Source organism: Coregonus clupeaformis, chromosome 10 (assembly GCF_020615455.1).
Source record: "Coregonus clupeaformis isolate EN_2021a chromosome 10, ASM2061545v1, whole genome shotgun sequence".
Taxonomy (NCBI): Eukaryota; Metazoa; Chordata; class Actinopteri; order Salmoniformes; family Salmonidae; genus Coregonus; species Coregonus clupeaformis.
Genome location: NC_059201.1, coordinates 8,479,881 through 8,495,797, shown reverse-complemented (window position 1 = coordinate 8,495,797; position 15,917 = coordinate 8,479,881). Strand labels below are relative to the sequence as shown.

The 15,917-nt window shown below is 41.5% G+C and overlaps 1 pseudogene; it reads left to right on the top strand.

The window, feature by feature from the left end:
- The first annotated feature begins 2,426 nt into the window (after positions 1–2,426).
- LOC121575782 lies at positions 2,427–5,476 on the top strand (annotated as a pseudogene).
- Positions 5,477–15,917: the final 10,441 nt, after the last annotated feature.

Sequence of the window (15,917 nt, the reverse complement as noted above, 5' to 3'; positions counted from 1 at the left end):
CAACACAGCCATGGGTATAGAGCCATGGATACTGTACACGAGGAAGAGGCAGAGCATTGTACTGTCTGGATCTTGTGAAGCACCACATTGTTAGTGTTTCATTATCTAATTATGGAAGTGTATATTTAACTGGCAGAAAATGAATGGTGTCAGACAGTGATATGCCAACCCAATGTTAAAGGCCCAGTGCAGTCAAAAATGTGATTTTCCTGTGTTTTATATATATGTCCAAACTATGAGGTAGGAATAATACTGTGACCTTTTGAAAATGTAAGAGCTGACATTTTAGTGTAAGAGCCGTTTGAAAAGACTGCCTGAGATTTCAGCCTTTATTGGTGGGATGGAGTTTTGGCCTTCCATGGTGATATCACCATGCGGTACATTAGTTAATAGGCCAATAAGAAAGACAGTTCCAAACCTCTCTGCCAATAACAGCTTTCCCCTCCCCACTCCCAGACAGTCTTAGCTAAATTAATTCCTGCTTGAGAAATTGCCCTTTGCTAAGAAGCTATTTTGTTTATTTTTTACTATTTTAATTGATAATGTTTACACTGACGTACTTAATTGTTACCCAGAAACAATTTGCTATTAAGAGAAGAACGGCTGAATTGGACCTTTAACTTGTATGCCTTTACCTTTACTCAAGGAAGCTGCCTAGGCCCACTTCTCTACTCTATCTTTACTAATGATTTACCTTCAGTAATGAACAAAGCAAGAGTGGTAATGTATGCGGATGACTCTACAATGTATAGCACAGCATCAGAATGTAATGAGCTAACAGATGTACTGAGTAGTGAACTAAGAATGGTGTCTGAGTGGGTTGATATGAACAAATTGGTGTTGAACATTTCTAAAACGACATGTATTTGTTGTGTATTGATATTCTAGTTTTGTCCCTTTAGGGCACCTGTAACCCTTGCTTACCTACGTTGAAATGCTTGGAATGTTCTTCCTGTGAAACGCATTAAAACAACGCCCACGTTAATTTATACTCCCGTCTCATGTCCTGTCCTTATATTAGTTGTATAAGTAATACAGTGTGCTACACAACAACACTGGCGACGAGGAAGAAACATTCTCACGTTTGTGCTCATCGTCTTCGGCAGAAAGTCTGAGTTAAATTCGTGATTTATTTTTTTCTCACTGTAGAAAGACGCAAACATAACGCGGAGCTAGCCAGTCGAGTGATGCTAGCTAGCCTTTGATGTCACTGCAACGAGAGCCTCGAGGGATAGGAAGAGTTTCGCTGTGGGAGAAAGTGAAGTCATCGTGAGTTAAAAGAAAGAAAAATCAACCGAAAATGTCTGCATTGATTGGAAATATAGGAACATTTGATGAATCTGTGGAACAATGGAGTTCTTACACAGAACGTTTCGAGTTCTTTGTGTTGGCAAATAGAATTAAAGCAGAAGTCGTTGTGCCAACATTTTTGACTGTTATGGGAGGAAAAACATTCAATCTACTGCGCAGCCTAGTAACGCCTGAAAAACCTGGTGATAAATCATATGATGACATTGTGCCTACCTTAAAAGGACATTATTCTCCCAAACCACTGATAATCGCAGAGAGATTCCGGTTTCATAAGAGAAATCAAGAGGAGGGGGAATCAATCTCACAGTTTGTGGCTGTATTGAAACAGTTATCTGAACACTGTGAATTTGGGCGATCAATGAGTGACACTATACGTGATAGGTTAGTGTGTGGCATGCGCAGCGAAGCAATTCAGAAACGCTACTCCCGAGTGGCGCAGTGGTCTAAGGCATGCAGTGCTAGCTGCGCCACTAGAGATCCTGGTTCGAATCCAGGCTCTGTCGTAGCCGGCCGCGACCGGGAGACCCATGGGGCGGCGCACAATTGTGAGAAGCCATGCAATCGCTGTGGGAAACCAAGTCACCAAGCAGAGGAGTGTTGGTGCAAAGACTTAGACTGCAGAAGTTGTGGTAAAAAGGGTCACATCGAACGTGCATGTAAAAACAATCAAACAAAAGTACTGAACAAAGGAAAAGCGACTTCAGGAAGTACAAAAAGAAAGTGCATAAAATGGAGCACACAGAGGATGAACAAAGTGATACCCTGTCTGAAGGGGAAGAATCTTTGCATGTTATGTCAATTTCAGACAATGGTTATGGGTACTGTGTGACACCGCTACTGGATGGAAACGCAGTATGGATGCAAGTGGACACTGGAGCAGCCATATCTTTGCTGTCTGAGGCTGTAGACAAGGAGAAACTACATCACCTCACACTACAGCCCACAAAGATGACGCTGAAAACATACACCAGTGAGATTGTTCCAGTGAGAGGAAACGTGTGGAGCTCAACAAACAGAAGGTAAAGCTACCACTCTACATTGTGAAAGGCAACCATACAGCATTGCTAGGACGCACATGGCTGGAAAAGATCAAACTAAACTGGCATGAAATTCACATGGTTGCAAAAGAGGACACAAACCTACAAGGGATATTGAGGAAACACGCGGATGTGTTCAAAGGAGAACTTGGCAGTATGAAGGACATAACAGTTAAACTGACCGTGAAACCAGACAGCAAGCCAAAATGCTTCAAAGCTAGACCTGTCCCATACGCCATAAAACCAAAAGTTGAAATTGAGCTAAACAGACTAGTCGAGAGTGGAGTATTGGATCCAGTGAATGGGCTACACCCGTTGTTCCAGTCATAAAAAAAGGTGGATCACTCAGACTCATTAACCCAGTCTTGACTGCTGAAAAATATCCACTACCCCTCATTGACGACCTCTTTTCTGGTTTAGCTGGAGGACAAAAATTCAGTAAGATAGACTTATGTCAGGCCTATCTACAGAGGCATGTGGACCAAGAGTCACAAGAACTGTTGACCATAGTGACTCACAAAGGACTGTACAGGTACCGGAGGCTTCCTTTTGGAATCACCTCAGCTCCGGCCTTGTTTCAGAGAGCTATGGACCAGATACTGAGCGGGCTCACTGGAATCCAATGTTACCTCGATGATCTACTCCTCACCGGCAAAGACGAGCAGGAGCACCTGAGAAACCTGAACGCTACACTACAGAGATTGGAGGAGTATGGTCTGAGGGTCCGGAAGGACAAATGTGAGTTTTTCCAGCCCTCTGTTGAGTACCTAGGCCACGTCATCGACAGTTCGGGTCTCCACAAGGCGCCATCGAAGGGGAAGGCCGTTGCAGAAGCTCCATCCCCACAGAACATGAGTCAGCTGAGATCATTCTTAGGACTACTGACATACTACGCAAAGTTTGTGCCAAACCTAGCTAACATGTTAAAGCCACTGCATGAGCTTTTGAACAAAAACAAACAGTGGAAGTGGACAGACAGATGTGAGGAGGTCTTCAAGAAAGTGAAAACAGCCTTAGCTCAGTCAGAGGCCCTAACCCACTTCAACCCCAACTTGCCATTACAGTTGGCATGTGATGCATCGCCTTATGGCGTTGGTGCGGTTGTCTCACACATCATACCATCAGGTGAAGAAAGGCCAATTGCTTTCGCATCACGGACCTTAAGTAAAGCCGAGAGCAATTATGCACAGATAGAGCGTGAAGCACTCGCCATTGTGTTTGGAGTTAAGAAATGTCATCAGTTTCTGTTTGGTTGACGGTTCACACTGCTGACGGACCATAGACCCCTCACCTCCATCTTTGGTCCCCACACCGGTATTCCGTCGCTGGCAGCCAGCCGTATGCAGCGATGGGCGTTATTGTTATCTGCTCACCAGTACGATATCAAGTACAGAAGGTCTGAGCAGCACTGCAATGCAGATGGCCTCTCAAGGCTTCCCTTACCTGTCGCACACACTGAGCACTCTCAGGCTGAAATCTTCTACTTCAAGGAAGTGACGAACGCTCCAGTTACATCTGTCCAAGTGAAAAAGTTCACCCACACTGATCCAGTGATGTCTGAGGTCGTGGACATTGTCACTCGTGGAAAAGAAGGAGAGATGTCGGACAGCCTACAACCTTACCTAGTGAGGAGAAACGAGCTCACAGTTCAATTTGGATGCTTGCTATGGGGTTTTCGAGTCATCATACCGCCGCCACTGAGAAGGCAGGTGCTTGAAGAACTCCATTCAGGGCACTGTGGCATGGTGCGAATGAAGGAGATTGCACGCAGCTACTTTTGGTGGCCAGGTCTGGATGCAGCTATCGAAGACAAGGTCAAGTCATGTTCTGCATGTCAAAAGATGAGGAACATGCCTCAGCTAGTGCCACTACACCCATGGGACTTCCCAGAGGAGCCTTGGCAGCGGGTCCACATAGACTATGCAGGCCCACTGGAGGATCGTATGTTCTTAGTCGTAGTTGACGCACACAGCAAATGGCCTGAGGTCACAGTGATGAAGAGCACATCAGCGGAGATAACCATCGAAGAGCTACAGTCAATTTTCAGTCGCTTCAGCTTGCCAACGCAACTCGTTAGTGATAATGGCCCCCAACTGGTGTCTGAAGAGTTCCGGTCATTCTTGAAGCAAATGGAATTCAGCACATCAAGTCAGCGCCGTATCACCCTGCAACGAACGGCCTCGCTGAAAGGTTTGTCCAAACGATGAAGCAAGCTTTAAAATCATCACAAGGGAACGGCTCCCTCAATAGGCGTCTAAACACCCTCCTGTTAACCTACAGAAACACTCCCCACGCTACAACCAAAGTGGCATCCACATCAGCCATGATGAAAAGACAGCTTCGCACGCGACTCAACCTCCTGAGACCTCCAAAGACGAGACAGGTTGTACAGACGCAACAGAGAGCACAGGTGGAGAGACGGAGCAAAGCAAAAGACAGAAGCTTCATAGCTGGAGAGAGAGTTCTTGCTCGGAACTACTGCAAAGGTCCAAAGTGGATACCAGCCACAGTGGTTGCACAAACAGGGCCTGTGTCCTACACAGTTCACACACCGGAAAACATCATCTGGAGGAGACACGTGGATCAACTGTTGCCAGGAACCAACCTCAGAGATGACTCCTGTCAAGTGACAAACAAAGATCAGCTACTGGAGACCTACCATGACTACGAGCTATCACCTGAACATCCACTGCAGCAACCCACAAATGTGGAAAGTGCTCCAGACTCACCTGAACCAGCCAGAGTGCCTACTCGGGGTACTGTTGCACCCCAGTCTGAGCATACACCATCACCACTCAGACTCAGAGATAATGTGACTGTAGACTCACCTGTACGTCGTCATTATCCTGCAAGAGAAAGACGACCCCCTGACAGGTTGACTATTTAGTACAGACTAACCTCCGACATTGGGGCAGAATACACCCCAGGGTTAAGTCTGGGGACTGAGGCAGTCAACCCTCTATCCCTAGTTTAGAAAAGGTTATTCTGAAAAGTTATTTTATTTACATTAAGAAAACAATAGGCCAAATTGTGAATATTAACTTTTTCCTTATGAGTCATCAAAGGTAAAGGGGGAGGAATATGTTGTGTATTGATATTCTAGTTTTGTCCCTTTAGGGCACCTGTAACCCCCCTTGCTTACCTACGTTGAAATGCTTGAAATGTTCTTCCTGTGAAACGCATTAAAACAATGCCCACGTTAATTTCTACTCCCGTCTCATGTCCTGTCCTTATATTAGTTGTATAAGTAATACAGTGTGCTATACAACATTATTGTATTTGGTTCAAGATATATGCTTGCTGATGATCCCCAATTTAATTTGTCGATGAATAGAACGCATGTAGAGCAAGTGAAACAAACTAAACTACTAGGCGTCATGTTGGACGCAGCTTTATCATGGTCAGAACACATAGATAGTATTGTTATTAAGATGGGTAAGGGAATTGCTGTTACAAGAAAATGTTCAGAGTATGTAACATCTAGTACTCTGAATCAGGTGATTCAATCCCTGGTCCTATCACACCTAGAGTGCTGTCCAGTTATATGGTCATCTGCAGCAAATAAATATATAAACAAAAGCTCCAAATCGCACAAAACAGGGCTGCCAGATTAGCTCTTCATTGCTCTATCAAAACAGGGCTGCCAGATTAGCTCTTCATTGCTCTATCAAAACAGGGCTGCCAGATTAGCTCTTCATTGCTCTATCAAAACAGGGCTGCCAGATTAGCTCTTCATTGCTCTATCCGTATGAATATTATCCAAATGCATCAGAATCTCTCAGGGCTTCACGTTGAAAACAAATTACTATCCAGTCTTCTGATTTTCTTTAGGAATGTTATATTTAAAAAAAAAAACACAGTATTTGTCAGACCAGTTAGTACATACTAGCAACACGCATAACCATCAAACCAGACAGGTAAATTCAGGGCATCACAACACAAGCCAAGGACAAATCGCCTTAAATCTACAGTTTTATATAGAGCCATAGCTGAATGGAACTCTTTACCAATCCATATTTCTCAGGCAAAAAGTAAATCCACCTTCAAGAAAAGACTAAAAGAACATCTAATGCGATATACCATGTGACAGGAAATAGAAAGCATCAACTGAATGTTAAATGTGTTACCTGTCAGGTATTTTAATTGTCTGTATTGTCTACTTGTTAAATGTTTGTAAAGTTTTAATTTGTAATTGTTTGTAGTGTCTTATTAATTGGTGTTGGAACCCAGGAAGATTAGCTAACGTTACAGCGTTAGCTAATGGGGATCCTAATAAAAAATGCACAAAGAAATTTCACCTAACCTTAACCCTTACCTTAACCCAGCATTTCCCAAATTAGGGGTTGCAACCGCATGTGGGATCGCCTGATTTTAAAATGAGAGAAACTCTACCCATCTCGGTGACACTTCCTTTTAAGGGGTCCTTATTACAGTGTAATAACGTGTGTAAATATTAATAGTTAACTCTAATGACTCATAGTTAAAATGTACTAACAACATTTACCTGGTAGTAATTGCGGTCTCTGATTAGAGAAGTGTAACAATGAATGCTTGTTACCGTTCTTGTTACAAATGGGCAGGTTTCCACTAAATTCACCAACTTAGTGTTTCTCTTCTTCTCAGCTGCATCCGATTCATTAACAACTGTGACAAAGGTTGGGATCCCTTGTGGATGCACTGGGTGTCTGAGAGATTATAGCATATGCTCAATAGGCTCTAATTACTTAACCATGAATGTGCACTGTTCAAACTATATCTCCACTCAGTGTTGTTGCTAGCACTTGCCCCCAAAATAAAGCGTACCATCTGGGTTAACTTGGTTGAGATTACGAAAACAAATTTAGTACAAGTGTCATCCCAGATGAGGAATAAGACATTATTTCAAAGCATATGTAATGTTTGCCTAAGTACAATGTAATTACTAGTTGTTACACAGGATTTAGATAGTTAAAAGGAATTGTATCTTGAGGAGTACTTACTTCTAACTAATGTGTACTTATACAGCACATTACCCATCCTGACAAGCTGGCCCTCAATTTGCGAGAAAAAAAAAAGTTGAAATTGTTAAATCATTTAATGGTGTATTTGACAATTAAATTAAATTAAATATTTTTAGACAAATTAATAAACAGTTATGGTTGAAATTGTGAGATAGTCATTTGTGCTTGCCAAATTGTAAGCTTGGTTGAATAATGGTTTATAAATGCACTTAAAATGGTCCTAAGACAAACTCTTATTCCATCATGTAACCGTGCACTGTTGAAGAACATTCTCACTTTTGGATGTGATGCATTGGTGCAATGATATATTTATCCCAGGAATTAAGGCATGTCAAGGAATTAAGTCAATGGGTGTTTTTTAAAATGAATACATACTACCGTGCTCCGAGCACGCAAATTGGAGCATGTGAGGGTCGGAGTGTATGTCCAAATCAAAGTATGCGAAACGGAGCACGGAGGGCACTTCTCGAATGCATACTCCGTTTGTACATATTTTGAAGCATGCATCGATGCAAGCTTTAACGGAACGTATGCAAAGAAATATGATGCAACCACATAAAAATGACGCTAATTTTCTTGAAATCAAAGGCAGCCATTATTTGAGCGGAAGCGAGAGAAAATACACTCCGACTTCAGAATTAAATGTTGCCTATTCACATCTCATATGTTTCCTGACAACAATATTTTATCTTGCTACATTAATAAATACATGCAGTGTTAATGTTGGCATGTTTACCTGCCTACAATGTCCACTGTAGTGTACGTAGATCGTAAGCCCATAGTAAGTCAATAGAGCTAACTGGCTAGCTACTACTGTTAGTTAGCCAGATAGCCACGAAGAATTGTTAGCTAGCTACCCATGAAGAATTGACATCTACCATGGATAACATTGGTTTTAGGACATTTTTGCTTCTTATACTATCTGGTTAGCTACATAATTACGATTCACATATAGCTAGCTGATAGTTATGAAGTAAAACATTTACTTTGTGTATATCTTGTTTCGTCTCTATTGCCATTGTCCTGGCTAGAATTAGGAAGGTTCAGTGAATGGGTAAGTCCATAGTAAGTCAATAGGGCTAACTGGCTAGCTAGCTAAGAGTGTGCAAAGCTGTCATCAAGGCAAATGGTGGCTATTTGAAGAATCTCAAATATAAAATATATTTAGATTTTTTTAACATTTATTTGGTTACTTCATGATTCCGTATGTGTTATTTCATAGTTTTGATGTCTTCACTATTATTGTACAATGTAGAAAATAGTAAAAATAAAGAAAAACCTTTGAATGAGTAGGTGTTCTAAAACTTTTGACCGGTAGTGTATATATATATATATATATATATATATATCTCTCTCTCTATTTATATATATATATATATATATATATATATATATATATATATATATATATATATATATATATATATATATATATATATATATATATATATATATGAGGATGAATTAGGCTGTTTGAGAAGGTTTGAATCCTAAGCAACCTGCACACACATTGTTTGAAGTACAATAGACCAACATACGTAACTACTCTAGTAGGTCAAAGCTGTGTGCTGGAAAACCTTTGGTAGGGCATGGGTGAAGTACACATTGTGGTGCTTGTGAATTTCCTTTATTTTTCGGCTTCAGGCCCATGCCTACTTCTCACTTAAAACTTATTTTTTAGTTTTTCATTATATGAATGATCAGGTTATGTCTTAAGTCATGATGGTTTTGCCCTGATACCCAACTCTGTATTGTGAGGTAAATGGTCTGTATTTGGCATTGTGTGATATGTGTATCAGGGGCGAATGTTTAGAATATTGAGGTCACGTTTTCTTTACTGAAAGGGGTAAGGGTGGTCATAACAATGTTCAGCATTTTGTTTCCTCCATTGCAACACTACAAAGGTCATCCTCTTACCTTCTTAGTCATCTATGCTGTTGCTCATCACAAGTGAGGAAACTCAAATGTTTTGGTTTCTTATGATACATTCCCCCTGAAATAACAATCCACATAAGTTACTTCCAAATATGTTTTCAGAAAAACATTATATTTGTCACACAAGTCTTCCTTGTCTGTAGAGTACCAGGATGTCCATTGGGCAAGGCTTACAAGTTGTCAATGCCAGGAGGTTTGTCATTATTGATCGATAACAATAATTTTTCCACCTCTCCCACACTAACTTTACAAAATTCAAACTTGCAATGCTTTTCTTTCGTTATTTGTTTTTTTATGCATGAATACGATGGCTCACTGTTCATTGTTAGCATTTCCTGCCTAAGTTTGCCCACTTTGCCAATGAAGTAATCATTAAAATAATTGGCAACATCAAATGGTTTTGTGATGAATAAGCCATCCGATTCGATGAAAGATGGAGTTGAATTTGTCTTTCTACCCATTATTTCATTTAAAGTACTCCACAGTTTTATATCATTGATCTTGGCTTCATGATACAGTTTCTTCTTCTTTTTGTTGAGCTTAGTCATATAATTTCTCAATTTACAGTAAGTCAACCAGTCAGATGTACAGCCAGACTTATTAGCCACTCCTTTTGCCCCATCTCTGTCAACCATACAGTTTTCAATTCCTCATCAAACCATGGAGCTTAACAGTTATAACAGTCAGTTTCCTAACAGGTGCATGTTTATCAATAACTGGAAGAAGCAATTTCATAAATTAATCAAGTGCAGCATCTGTATGCTCCTTATTAATCACATTAGACCAACAAATATTTTTGACATCATCCACATATGAGTCACAGTTAAATATTTTGTATGATCTCTTATACACTATTTTAGGTCCAGCTGTTGGAACTTTGGCTTACCTGGATATAGCCACTATATTGTGATCACTGCATCCAGTGGTTACGGATACAGCTTTAGAACAAAGTTCTACAGTATTAGTAAAAACGTGATTGATACATGTGGATGATCTTGTTCCTGTAGTGTTTGTAAACACCCTGGTAGGTTGATTAATAACCTGAACCAGATTACAGGCACTGGTTACAGTAAGCAGCTTCCTCTGGAGCAGACAGCTTGATGAAAGCCAGTCAATATTCAGGTCCCCAAGAAAGTAGACCTCTCTGTTTACATCACATACAGTGGGGAAAAAAAGTATTTAGTCAGCCACCAATTGTGCAAGTTCTCCCACTTAAAAAGATGAGAGAGGCCTGTAATTTTCATCATAGGTACACGTCAACTATGACAGACAAAATGAGAAAAGAAAATCCAGAAAATCACATTGTAGGATTTTTAATGAATTTATTTGCAAATTATGGTGGAAAATAAGTATTTGGTCAATAACAAAAGTTTCTCAATACTTTGTTATATACCCTTTGTTGGCAATGACACAGGTCAAACGTTTTCTGTAAGTCTTCACAAGGTTTTCACACACTGTTGCTGGTATTTTGGCCCATTCCTCCATGCAGATCTCCTCTAGAGCAGTGATGTTTTGGGGCTGTCGCTGGGCAACACGGACTTTCAACTCCCTCCAAAGATTTTCTATGGGGTTGAGATCTGGAGACTGGCTAGGCCACTCCAGGACCTTGAAATGCTTCTTACGAAGCCACTCCTTCGTTGCCCGGGCGGTGTGTTTGGGATCATTGTCATGCTGAAAGACCCAGCTACGTTTCATCTTCAATGCCCTTGCTGGTTTTCACTCAAAATCTCACGATACATGGCCCCATTCATTCTTTCCTTTACACGGATCAGTCGTCCTGGTCCCTTTGCAGAAAAACAGCCCCAAAGCATGATGTTTCCACCCCCATGCTTCACAGTAGGTATGGTGTTCTTTGGATGCAACTCAGCATTCTTTGTCCTCCAAACACGACGAGTTGAGTTTTTACCAAAAAGTTATATTTTGGTTTCATCTGACCATATGACATTCTCCCAATCCTCTTCTGGATCATCCAAATGCACTCAAGCAAACTTCAGACGGGCCTGGACATATACTGGCTTAAGCAGGGGGACACGTCTGGCACTGCAGGATTTTAGTCCCTGGCGGCGTAGTGTGTTACTGATGGTAGGCTTTGTTACTTTGGTCCCAGCTCTCTGCAGGTCATTCACTAGGTCCCCCCGTGTGGTTCTGGGATTTTTGCTCACTGTTCTTGTGATCATTTTGACCCCACAGGGTGAGATCTTGCGTGGAGCCCCAGATCGAGGGAGATTATCAGTGGTCTTGTATGTCTTCCATTTCCTAATAATTGCTCCCACAGTTGATTTCTTCAAACCAAGCTGCTTACCTATTGCAGATTCAGTCTTCCCAGCCTGGTGCAGGTCTACAATTTTGTTTCTGGTGTCCTTTGACAGCTCTTTGGTCTTGGCCATAGTGTAGTTTGGAATGTGACTGTTTGAGGTTGTGGACAGGTGTCTTTTATACTGGTAACAAGTTCAAACAGGTGCCATTAATACAGGTAACGAGTGGAGGACAGAGGAGCCTCTTAAAGAAGAAGTTACAGGTCTGTGAGAGCCAGAAATGTTGCTTGTTTGTAGGTGACCAAATACTTATTTTCCACCATAATTTGCAAATAAATTCATAAAAAATCCTACAATGTGATTTTCTGGAAAAAAAATTCTCATTTTGTCTGTCATAGTTGGCGTGTACCTATGATTAAAATTACAGGCCTCTCCCATCTTTTTAAGTGGGAGAACTTGCACAATTGGTGGCTGACTAAATACTTTTTTTCCCCACTGTATATTCAGAGCCATATCCCTGTAATGCTTAGAGAAGATCTTATGTCGTGTTATTGAAGTGTTGTGGTTGCAGGTTCACTTGCCACATCTAAAGCCTTTTCGTGTGGGGTATTGCTATAGGCCACCAAGTGTGAACAGTCAGTATCTAAATAATATGTGTGAAATGCTTGATAGTGTACAGTGGGGAGAACAAGTATTTGATACACTGCCGATTTTGCAGGTTTTCCTACTTACAAAGCATGTAGAGGTCTGTAATTTTTATCATAGGTACACTTCAACTGTGAGAGACTGAATCTATAACAAAAATCTAGAAAATCACATTGTATGATTTTAAAGTAATTAATTTGCATTTTATTGAATGACATAAGTATTTGATCACCTACCAAACAGTAAGAATTCCGGCTCTCACAGAACTGTTCGTTTTTCTTTAAGAAGCCCTCCTGTTCTCCACTCATTACCTGTATTAACTGCACTTGTTTGAACTCGTTACCTGTATAAAAGACACCTGTCCACACACTCAATCAAACAGACTCCAACCTCTCCACAATGGCCAAGACCAGAGAGCTGTGTAAGGACATCAGGGATAAAATTGTAGACCTGCACAAGGCTGGGATGGGCTACAGGACAATAGGCAAGCAGCTTGGTGAGAAGGCAACAACTGCTGGCACAATTATTAGAAAATGGAAGAAGTTCAAGATGACAGTCAATCACCCTCGATCTGGGGCTCCATGCAAGATCTCACCTCGTGGGGCATAAATGATCATGAGGAAGGTGAGGGATCAGCCCAGAACTACACGGCAGCACCTGGTCAATGACCTGAAGAGAGCTGGGACCACAGTCTCAAAGAAAACCATTAGTAACACACTACGCCGTCATGGATTAAAATCCTGCAGTGCACGCAAGGTCCCCCTGCTCAAGCCAGCGCATGTCCAGGCCCGTCTGAAGTTTGCCAATGACCATCTGGATGATCCAGAGGAGGAATGGGAGAAGGTCATGTGGTCTGATGAGACAAAAATCGAGCTTTTTGGTCTAAACTCCACTCGCCGTGTTTGGAGGAAGAAGAAGGATGAGTACGACCCCAAGAACACCATCCCAACCATGAAGCATGGAGGTGGAAACATCATTCTTTGGGGATGCTTTTCTGCAAAGGGGACAGGACGACTGGACCGTATTGAGGGGAGGATGGATGGGGCCATGTATTGCGAGATCTTGGCCAACAACCTCCTTCCCTCAGTAAGAGCATTGAAGATGGGTCGTGGCTGGGTCTTCCAGCATGACAACGACCCGAAACACACAGCCAGGGCAACTAAGGAGTGGCTCCGTAAGAAGCATCTCAAGGTCCTGGAGTGGCCTAGCCAGTCTCCAGACCTGAACCCAATAGAAAATCTTTGGGAGGGAGCTGAAAGTCCGTATTGCCCAGCGGCAGCCCCGAAATCTGAAGGATCTGGAGAAGGTCTGTATGGAGGAGTGGGCCAAAATCCCTGCTGCAGTGTGTGCAAACCTGGTCAAGATCTACAGGAAACGTATGATCTCTGTAATTGCAAACAAAGGTTTCTGTACCAAATATTAAGTTCTGCTTTTCTGATGTATCAAATACTTATGTCATGCAATAAAATGCAAATGAATTACTTAAAAATCATACAATGTGATTTTCTGGATTTTTGTTTTAGATTCCGTCTCTCACAGTTGAAGTGTACCTATGATAAAAATTACAGACCTCTACATGCTTTGTAAGTAGGAAAACCTGCAAAATCGGCAGTGTATCAAATACTTGTTCTCCCCACTGTATATGAATATGGGCTATTTTCAGCCCTTTCCTTGGTAGCTTATCAGAGATAGACATAACACTGGAAAGAGCAAACAAAGCAAGATAAAAAAATATACATTCAGCAGGGGTTGAAGCTGGACACATGCTCGTCGAACATCTCATTCCAAAATCATGGGCATTAATGTGGAGTTGGTCCCCCCTTTGCTGCTATAACAGCCTCCACTCTTCTGGGAAGGATTTCCACTAGATGTTGGAACATTGCCAAGGGGACTTGCTTCCATTCAGCCACAAGAGCATTAGTGAGATGGGCACTGATGTTGGCTCGAAATTCATCCCAAAGGTGTTCGATGGGGTTGAAGTCAGGGCTCTGAAGGGCTGTCCCCGAAAGTCATCTGTTCTTTTGACCAATCTATTGGTCAAAATTTTTTAACGTATATTTTTTCCATATATAGACACGCCATATGTGTTTAAATGAAATCAACTATATACATTGAGCTTGTCTGATGCTTTAAGCTTACTGTTTGATTAAATAAGACAAATGCCTCAAGAGGGCGATCAGAGATCTAGATAACCAGAAGAAAAAAACCTGACCCAACTATTCTCCTCCCTCTCTTACTGGCTTTTGCACATTCTGCCATTACCCTCCTGAAGTTGCCGGTAATAGTCTACACGAGGAGTCGGCAAACATTCAACCCTGTGGAATGCCAATTTATCTTACCATTTCTCCCGATCTGCGTGCCAGTTATGGTTTTCATATGCACATTTTCGTGAAACAGTTTCATTTAATTTATAATAACTCTCAAAATCATTGTCTTGTGGTTAATAAAAATTATATCCAAATCTAAATGAAAATGATACTTGAAACATTGTATCAACTATTAACTTGGGTCCGGCCCAAAGCTTGCGCTAGCCAACTTGCAACATTGTATAAAATATTCTGGGCCCTCAGATTTTCCAGCGCCAGTGAGCTCTGGACAGACACAGCTGTAGGCTATTTGCGCAAGGGATAAGAAGTAGTGCTTGACTTGGGCAGGAGCTCACCGGAGCTGAGTACCGCACTTCACATTTTCTACTGCTTGAGCTCCTGTTCCTCTTATAGAATATTAGCTCAAAAGTATTGTGGCGCTCCTGCACCTAAATATAGACAGTACCAGCACCCAAAATGAGCACCGGAACCTATTTCAGTCCAAGTCAAGTACTGATAAGAAGTAATCAGGTAGGCCTATTTTATGACTTTTCCGCTGGATCAGAGCATGACATATTTCCCTTTCACACTGTGTGTTTGCTTGCTGTTTGAGGTGAAGAAAACATTACTTAGAGAAGCTCCACAGGTCATTAGTGGTGGTGCGTTAAGCCAATTAGAAATACTGTCAGATCCCCAAATGGGCACATTTACAGTGAGGGAAAAAAGTATTTGATCCCCTGCTGATTTTGTACGTTTGCCCACTGACAAAGAAATGATCAGTCTATAATTTTAATGGTAGGTTTATTTGAACAGTGAGAGACAGAATAACAACAACAAAAATCCAGAAAAACGCATGTCAAAAATGTTATAAATTGATTTGCATTTTAATGAGGGAAATAAGTATTTGACCCCTCTGCAAAACATGACTTAGTACTTGGTGGCAAAACCCTTGTTGGCAATCACAGAGGTCAGACGTTTCTTGTTGTTGGCCACCAAGTTTGCACACATCTCAGGAGGGATTTTGTCCCACTCCTCTTTGCAGATCTTCTCCACGTCATTAAGGTTTTGAGCCTGACGTTTGGCAACTCAAACCTTCAGCTCCCTCCACAGATTTTCTATGGGATTAAGATCTGGAGACTGGCTAGGCCACATGTACTATGCTACAATGTGGGATGTCAGCATTCGGTTCACCTCCCCAGATATTTGAAACACATTGATGTTTTAGACAATATTGATAGTATTGATGTGGTTTACACCCAGATTGAAGTGGGACTGAGTCCGGCATGTTTGTGCAGGTCTGAAACCAGTGAGAAATAGCTACTTTGATGTATAACACCGTTAACTTACAATTCCAACAGTGTGTGGCCCGCAGCCATATAATAACTGTTTCCTGTCCTTCTTAGTACATACAGTACTGACATGCTCAGG